We start from the raw sequence: 9,807 nt of genomic DNA, 5'->3' as shown, positions 1-9,807 counted from the left end.
ACTGCCCCATTGGGGATCAATCAATCCATACACACTATAACCTTATTCCCTCGCAGGGGAATAGGAACCAAGTCCACTGAAAACTGCTGATCAAATAGTTGCATCGAACACCCCTATGTATTCTCACGAACCTGACGGTCCATTCATCCGCTATCTCAACCTCAAGTGGACAACCCAGCTCCACCGGAGCTCTGCTAAACCTCTTGCTAAGCGCAAGTGAAACAAATGATCGGGTAGCCCTCGAGTCAAACAATATTGTAGCTGAAATGTCATTCACTAAGAACGACCCTATACGAAAACATATAACCATGAGATACAATCAATATCAATAAAGAGATAAGAGGAAAAATACATACCTGTCACCACATCAGGAGTCGCTCGCGCCTCCTCTGCTGTCATCTGAAAAGCTCTACTCTTCGCCAATGGTGCCTCACCCCGGCCCTGGCGGCCGTCTGTAATCCTCAATGTAGCAGGGGCAGGTGGTGCCACCTTCCCTGCTGCTGCCAAACTTGGACGTTGGGACTTTTTATGTCCCCTCTGATTACAATGAAAGCAAATCAGATCAGATGGTGTGGTGGTGGTAGTAGTAGCTGTACAATTTCTTCTCATATGCCCGGTCCGGCCGCACTTGTAGTAATCGGGACACCCTGCCTTGCACGCCCCATCGTGCAACCTCCCATACTTGCCACACCGACTGTGGCTCTGCTGTCCTCTAGATCTGTGATCCGATACCTTTGGCTTTTTTCCCAAACTCCCTATGCCAGGTGCCACCTCTGGCTTCCTCTTCTTCTCCATCTCCACAACTATATCTCTCTCACGAGCCCTTGCAATCATATCATCCAGCGTTTTACAGCTGGACCGGCTCATAAACTGGCGGATATCACTCCGCAACATCTCATGATAACGGGGCCTCTTAATTTCCTCATCAGCTGCGTACTGAGGAACGAGAAGAGCCCTCTCCCAAAACTTGGCGGTAATCTCCGCCACTGTCTTTGTAGTATGAGTGAGATCCTGAAACTCCCAAGCTAACTGTTGCACCCCAATAACCGGTGCAGACTCGGCTCTGAACCTGGTAGTAAAATTAGTCCAGGTCATCGCATCAAGAGTTGCGTCATCCCCGATGACATGTCTGATCTCCTCCCACCAATCTCTTGCCCTGTCCTTCAGGAGACAGGATGCTAGTCTGACCTTGTCCTCCTCGGGACATCTGCTAGTGCGGAATGCATTGGCGACATCTACCAACCACCTAGTACTCGCTATGGGTTCCCGCGCCCCATGATAGTCTAGAGCTCCGCAAGCCCGGAACTCCCTGAAGGTGATTGTGCGCGACCCCATCATGGCCACCACCTTTGCACGAAATGTGCTCAACCTCTTGTCCACTAGCTCCAAAATACCCTCCTTGATCGAATCGAAGATCACAAGAGTCTGCTCAAATATGGTGTGAGTAACCTCTGAGGAGAGGAACTCCCTAGTCTGCTCATCCAAATGATCGCCCCCGAGCCTGATCCTGATCCCTCGCCGACTCCTGAACTGCCCACTACTGGCCTAGGGCGTAAAACCACCATTCTGAAAACACATCATGATAAACGTTAGAAACACTGTTATATCTCGAGGGATCGCTACTACTACAAGTTTCCTGGTCTCATCTCAGCCTTCCTCGATTCAAGTACAGATGCTCTGCTTTCCGTAGTACGACCCATACTACCTTCCATATCTTTCCGTACTTTCCTCAAGAACTGCCTTGACTCCACCAAGTCACTTCTACTGCTACTGATCTCTGCTACTCTCATCCTAGGCTTTCCCTAGGGAAATCTACGACTCTCCCAAAACCTATCCTCAGCTGCTGAAGGCCTCATTTTAATGCCAATTAGCCACCACATGGATACCATCACATGAAACGAGGCTCAGATAATCCTTCAAGTAAGGGACTCATCCCTACAACGGTTAGGACTCAAACAAGAGCTGCGCAATAGGGTCAAATCCAACACTCTGAGATTATTCAACCCTGATTGCATGTGACTTAATGTATCCACCTAATAGTTAACTCCTATCACTCCGAGCCCCATAATGCACCAAGCAAACAACATAGGAAACTACTCAAGCAAATATATCCTTAAAACAAGAAACTGCACTAGCATACAATGCTAAGCTCATACTATCAGGCATTAACTAAACAAGCTATCCTATTACCGTCTACTCCATACTAGCATGCAATTCTCATAAAGCTGAAACACATATAGCAGGCACATAAGGCATCCTTCTAGATCCTTAGTCCTATTCTATCATGTTGTTCTACTGAAACTGAAATTGATAATCATAACATAAACTTGTATGGGTAATTTGGGAGTACTTACTTGAGCTCGGCTGATCGCATGCACCACACACCTTGCTCTTTTTCAAAAACTCTTTTCTTTTTAAGTTTCTTTCTCAATAATTCTTTCAAAAACATTCTTCGTTTGAAAATATTTTTACCATTTCCTTAGTTTGAGTACAGTCACACCCGAAAGTGTGCCTGAATCTCTCAAACCAAGGCTCTGATACCAAATTGAAACATCCCAAAAATACAACCCAAAATCTTTCGTTTCTAACACATTATCAAATCATAAAATCATCTAACATTTAATAAAACTACGAATCGCATATCTCAAAATGTAAAAGCGAATGCATCAATTCAACTGTTGTAACAACATATCAAAAATATAAAAATAAACTCCAAGGATAAACTGAAGCTGTGGTGTGTGCCATGCCATCATCCTGAGCTCTTCCCCTTACTCGCGGAAGTACGTGAAACCAAAAACTGAAACTATAAGCACAAAGCTTAGCGAGCTCCCCCAAACTACCACATACCATACAATAACATATAAACACATATTGGGCCTTGCCCACTGCATCAGACCGAAGTCCGGGACTAATAAGGGCCTTGCCCTCTGCATCGGACAGAAGTCCGGAACTAACCAGGGCCTTGCCCTATGCATCAGACCAATGTCCGGAAACCGCATCGGACCGACATCCGGAACTAACCAGGGCCTTGCCCTCTGCATCGGACCGAAATCCGGAAACTGACTAAACATAGGATAGCATAATCATAACTACTAGCATAAACACATATACCGCATACTGCATCGGATTGAATTCCGGAACACATAACACAAAGACATGGTCAAATCACAAAGACATCAAGCACACTCAACTACTGCATCAGACCGAAGTCCAGAACTAGTACTAACTAAACGGGCCGGCATTGTGGCTGTAGACCCGTTCCTACTGGGAGGAAACTCACCTCGTAACCCTGGCTGCTGAGATGCTAAATCTGAAACTGACTAACTGTTGCTCCGGAACTACCTGGCTATAAATTCCGTAAACACTAAATCAGATACTGATAACTACTCTCAGGGTAAAATGACTATTTTACCCCGGTTCAAAGTCGACATTCTAGTCAAATTCAACTTTTAGTTGACCGGACTCGTCGAGTTGGGCCTCCAACTCGTCGAGTCCTTAACATCCTTTTTAATCCTTTACCCGCTTCAACTTGTCAAGTCTGGCAACGACTCAACGAGTTCTTCTTTGATACTAACATCGAGTCTAACTTCATCCGACTCGCCGAGTTGTATGAACAACTCATCGAGTTTTACTTCATCATATGAACACATCTAGACTGTGACTCGCCGAGTTGTATGAACAACTCGTCGAGTCTGTTCTTGAGGCAAGAAGATTGCTTTGGTCTCGCCGAGTTTGAATCATATAAAGTTCCAAAAGAACCGTAAACAAGCATAAAAGAGGGTTTAATGGAAGAATAAGCAAGGTAATAACTTTATTACCAGAACATTTAGCAAATGGAAGCTAGATTATGGATCTCCTTTTTCTTCTATTGGTCTTCTTTCCTTTCTTTTCTTCTATAACTTCCAAGCTAGCACAAAACACTCAATCTTAACAATGGGGACTAGGGTTTACAGAGAAATGCTCTAGAGGTGCTGGAGGCTGGGATGGGAGGCTATAATGACGTTTAAATAGGGTACAAACCCTGGGATTTAGGGTTTCATCCAGACTGGAGGACTCGCCGAGTTCGAGAAACGGACTCGCCGAGTCGCCCACTAAAAACACATGCAAATCCCGTCTCTACTCGTCGAGTCGTGCTACTGACTCATTGAGTTCCTCTTAAGAAAGGAAAATACTATATTTAAATTACATACTAGAAATGGGGCATTACAATTCTCCCCCACTTATCTTAGATTTCGTCCTCGAAGTCTGCTCCTACTGGTCCTGAAAATAACTCCGGGTAGTGCTCCCTCATCTCCTCCTCAGTCTCCCACATCCACTCTGAACCCTTCTGGTGCTGCCACTGCACCTTCACTAACTGAACCACTTTATTCCTCAAGGTCTTCATCTTCCAATCTAAGATCGCAACTGGCCTCTCGATATAATTCAGGCTACTATCAACCTAAATATCCTGCAATAGTACCACTGCTCACTCATCCATCAAACACTTTTGTAACTGAGAAACGTGGAAAGTGTTATGGATCTGGATAAGCTCTGCTGGAAGATCTAACCGATAAGCAACCCGACCTACCCAGGCCAAAACCCTAAAGGGTCCAATGAACCTGGGGCCCAACTTGCCCCTCTTCCAGAACCAGATGATACCCTTCCAGGGTGACACTTTCAGGAGGACCATATTGCCCACCTGAAACTCCAAGTTCGAACGTCTTTTGTCGGCGTAACTCTTTTACCGACTCTGCGCAGTCTACAGTCTACTACGGACCTGCTGGATCAACTTTGTGGTATTGAGCACCACCTCAGTACTCCCGATGACTCTCTGACCGACCTTGCCCCAACAAATCGGGGTCCTACACTTCCTCCCGTAGAGCATCTCGAAGGGAGGGCGGTCAATGCTGGCATGGTAACTGTTGTTATACGAAAATTCCGCTAACGGAAGATATGTATCCCAACTGCCACCAAAGTCTAGGACGCATGCTCGAATCATGTCCTCGAGTGTCTGAATCGTCCTCTCGCTCTGCCCGTCCGTCTGAGGGTGGAAAGCGGTGCTGAAGTGAAGACGAGTCCCCATCTTGTCATGAAACCGCTTCCAAAACCTGGAAGTGAACCGGATGTCTCGATCTGATACTACTGATACAGGCACTCCATGCCGTGCCACTACCTCGCGCACATAAATATCGGCTAGGTCCTCGGCCTATATGCTCTCCTGAATCGGTATGAAATGCGCACTCGTGGTCAGCCGATCCACTATGTCCTAAGTCGAATCAACGCCACGTGCGGTCCTAGGAAGCTTAGTGATGAAATCCATAGTGATATCCTCCCTTTTCCACACGGGAATGTCTAACGGCTGCATCTTTCTGTGGGGTCTCTGAAACTCCGCCTTGACCTTCCTGTAGGTCTGGCATCTCTCCATGTACCAAGCTACGTCCCGCTTCATGCAGCGCCACCAATAGTTGGGTCGAAGATCTCTGTACATCTTCGTCGCCCCTGGGTGGATGGAGAATCGAGACTTGTGAGCCTCGTCGATCAACACCTGCCATACTCCGCCCCAGTATGGTACCCAAATTCTCCCATGAAGGTTCAACAATCCTCGGCTGTCATAGTCAAAGGAAGCTACTTGGCCCACAATCCTCTCACACTTTTGCCTCTCCTCCTTCAGGCCCTCAACCTGTGCCTCTCTAATCTGCTCCAACAATGGAGTAATCACTGTCATCCTCAGTCATATATCCCTGATCGGGGCTGCTATCGCCTTGCAGCTTAGAGCGTAAGCCACTATGTTGGCCTTGCCCTGATGATGAAGGATCTCACAGTCATAATCCTTTACCACGTCTAACCACTGGTGCTGCCTCATGTTCAGATTTGACTGATCCATAAGGTACCTCAAACTCTTGTGATCCATGTAAATGGTACAACGGACCCCATAGAGGTAATGTCGCCAAATCTTGAGGGAAAACACTATTTCCCCCAACTCTAAGTCATGTGTCCGATAGTTAGCCTCGTGAGGCTTCAACTGTCTAGAGGCGTAAGCTATCACATGGCCTCGTTGCATCAAAACCGCTCCTATACCCGTGATCGAAGCGTCACAATAGACTACAAAATCCTCTACTCCCTCTGGCAGGGTAAGAATCGATGCCCCGCACAATCTTTTTTTGAGGGTCTCAAATGCTGCCTACTGCTCAGTCGGGTGAGCGGAACTGTTATTTTGGAGAAATCCTGGATGAATCTCCTGTAGTACCCTGCCAGTCCTAGGAAGCTCCGAATATCAGTTGGAGACCTCGGGACCTCTCACTGCGTCACAGCCTCTATCTTGGTCGAATCTACTAGTATACCCTTCTGGTTAACGAGGTGTCCAAGGAACTGCACCTTGTGCAACCAGAACTCGCACTTGGAGAACTTCGCGAAAAGTTTCTCCCTCCTCAGCGTCTCTAACACCTCTCTCAAGTGCTCCTCGTGCTGCTCCTGAGTCTTGGAATAGTCCAAGATGTCGTAAAAGAACATTATCACATATCGATCTAACATCAGTCTGCATACTCAGTTCATGATATCCATGAACGCGGCTGGAGCGTTGGTGAGCCCAAATGGCATCACCACGAACTCATAATGACCATAGCGGGTCCTAAAAGCAGTCTTCTGCAAATCCTCACCTCTGACCCGAATCTGGTGATAACCGGAGCGCAAATCAATCTTGGAGAACCAAGACGCTTCCTAAAGCTGATCAAACGGGTCATCATTCCTCGGAAGTGGGTAACAGTTCTTCACCGTGTAACGCCCGTAGATCCGGGCTAGTCAATTTAGAGACAATAAATGTCGAAAATGACTTTTCGGAAAAAGATTATTTATAATAAATAGTCTTAACCAAGTTTTAGAATATGTCTCAAGGTTTCAATACATATAAAGAACGCCGAAATCCGATTAATAACGAAGAAGTTATGGTCCGTCGAAGTTTTACGGCAAAACCGACATGACACCGGGAAGCGTAAATAGTAAATTTACGATGGAACAACTTTTAGCCTTAGAAATATAAATGAAAGTTGTAGTATATGTTAAACTGACAACATACAAAAAAAGAACACCAAAATCTGACTTCGTATGAAGAAGTTATGATTTTTCTAAGATTCGGCTTAACAGTGCACGACCCGAAACTCGAATTTTAGTTCGAGCGGTTTTTGGCATACGTGACCTAAATGAGAGTTGAATATCTCATTAATAGGAACTCAATGGTAAAATGATAGATGAAAACGGAGTCTGTATGAAGGAGTTACAAATTCTTCGCGGTCATTTAACAGTCTAAACGCCTCCTACTGTTAAATATGAGATCGGTCGAGAATTAGCCGACGGAGTCTAAATGAAAGTTGTATATCTTGATTTTACCTACGCTTTGAAAAAAAGAACGTCAAAAACAAAGATTGTATGCGAGAGTTATGATTTTTATAAGTTTGAAGCCTGATACGCGATAGGGGGTGACGTGACACCACCAGAATGGGACACGTGGCACCACCAGAAGGCTGCCACATGCCCTAACTCGACGAGTAGGTCCTCCTACTCGGCGAGTCCATCAGTCAGCACCCCTATAAATAGAGGTGTTGGTTCTTTCCATTTCTTCACACATTTCAAACCTTCTTTCTCTCTCTACACTCTCTCTCTCTAAGCTCCCTAAGCCCCCTTAAAGTCTAGGTAAGCCCCCTAGCACCGGAAGGAATCCCCGAGGCTCTCGAAGCCCCGAGAAAAGAGCCTTTTGGCTTGGGAACGCTGCTCCTGCGAAGCCCGGTTTTCGAGAAAACCCACTGTAAGTAAGCTACGCCTACCCTATCTTTAGTATAGCTTATGTTTCAATATAGTAATGCTATTAGGACCTTATAATAAGTACTTGGGCTATTATTATGGGTTATATAAGTATCGTTTAACGCTTATATAATAGTAATAATAGCTAGACTATTAATTAGTCTCGGTGAATATTAGACTAAACTCTAGTGGTAATGATACTAGGTTTTGTCCGAGGAAAATTGTGTTAAGAGTAACGAAGTGCTGTCCGAGTGATGAGTTACCACCTTCTCAAGTGAGTGCATAGTTACTTTCAACTTACACATAGATATGAAGTATTTTATATAAATTATGTGTGTGCATATTATCTGAATACTTGCTATCCATGCTGGATGAACGTTTTATACATGTTTTCAATGATTTAAATTGTATAAGCATTTTATATCTACAAAATATGTTGGGTAAAACATGGGTAGATGAATGATGAGGAATAAAAGCTAAAATAGAGGAACATTAGTAGTACGGACCTAGTGCCCTATAGGTATACATTGGAAGAAGTGGACCTAGTACCCTATAAATGAGCAGTGGCAACTGCGCCACAAACCCTAGATGTTTTAGATCTACGGTAAACGTCCTAGCAGCTACGCTCTAAGGACAGTATCGGCAACTGCACCTAATAGGGAGCCTTATGACCATGACAGTAGCGTTTAAAGGTGAATACCGGCAGAAGCGCCTCATAGAAAATGTCCCAATTCTGGCAGCTGCGCCTAAGTGATAATATTTGCAGTTGCGCTTGACCAATGTGTCATTGGCAACGATGGACTTCATGTTGTTTCCTTAGTATGATCCTTAGGAATGAATGAACAAGGGTTAGCTGATCCTTAGTTAATATAAATTACGTGCTATGTGTGCATCTTGTCTGAATACTTGTTGTCTATGCTGGGTGAGAGATTTTTATACATGTTTTAAATGTTTTAAACTGTATACGTATTTTTATATCTACAAAATATGTTGAGTAAAACATGGGTAGATGAAGGACGAGGGGTGAAAGCTGAAATAGAGGAATATTAGTGGTATGGACCTAGTGCCCTATAGGTGAACATTGGCAGCAATGGACCTAGTACCCTATAGATGAGCATTGGCAGCTGCGCCACAACCTGTAGATGTTGTTGATCTACGATAAACATCCTAGCAGCCGCGCTCTAAGGATAATATCAGCAGCTGCGCCTAATAGAGAACATTATAACCTTGACAGTTGCGTCTAAAGGACAATACCGGTAGAAGCGCCTCATATAGAATGTTACAACTATGGCAGGTGCACCTAAGTGATAGGAACTAGCAGCTGTGCTTCATAGATGTGTCATTGAAAACGATGGACTTCGTACCTATTCCTTAGGAAAATCCTTAGGAATGAATGAACGAGAAATAGCTGATTCTTAAGGTAGACCCTTAAGATTAAAGAAGATAATGGGGATGGGTAATTGGGTTAACTGTTTGATGATTAAACATAATAATTATATTATTGTGGGTTGAAAACCCTATGTACTCACCAAGTTTCCCAACCTGACCCACTCAGTTTACTTGTATCATAGGTGATGATGTGAAGTTACATTACACTGAGAGATTAAGGAGATATAGATCACTAGTGTAAATGAATGTAAGTTCTGTTTATGCTTATGTTTCTGTATTGACGATGACATCCCAAATGTTTTAAATGAATAAAAAAAATACTTTTCTTCAGAATTGCTTTGATAACGTATTTATCATGTTTTACTGGGAACAAATTCCGCAACATTTTTATTAAAAGAGGCACTCTGATTTTTATAAAGCATAAACAAAATCGATCTTTTCTGGCCGTCAAAATGGGGATGTCACAGTTGGTATCAGAGCATTAGTTTAAGCGAACTAGGAATAAGGATTTATTTCTAGACTTAAACTTAGAATGCTAAGTGATGATCATGAGGAGTGTGTCTAATATATTTTAGGAAGTACACCTGAATAGACACAAGCACTAGCTTAATTAGGGAAGATGCCAAAAATGCTTTGATGTGTTAA

This window comes from Lactuca serriola, chromosome 4 (assembly GCF_051521515.1).
Source record: "Lactuca serriola cultivar US96UC23 chromosome 4, Lser_US96UC23_V15, whole genome shotgun sequence".
Lineage (NCBI taxonomy): Eukaryota > Viridiplantae > Streptophyta > Magnoliopsida > Asterales > Asteraceae > Lactuca > Lactuca serriola.
The sequence above is the reverse complement of the archived record's forward strand: the minus strand, read 5'-3'. Positions refer to the sequence as shown.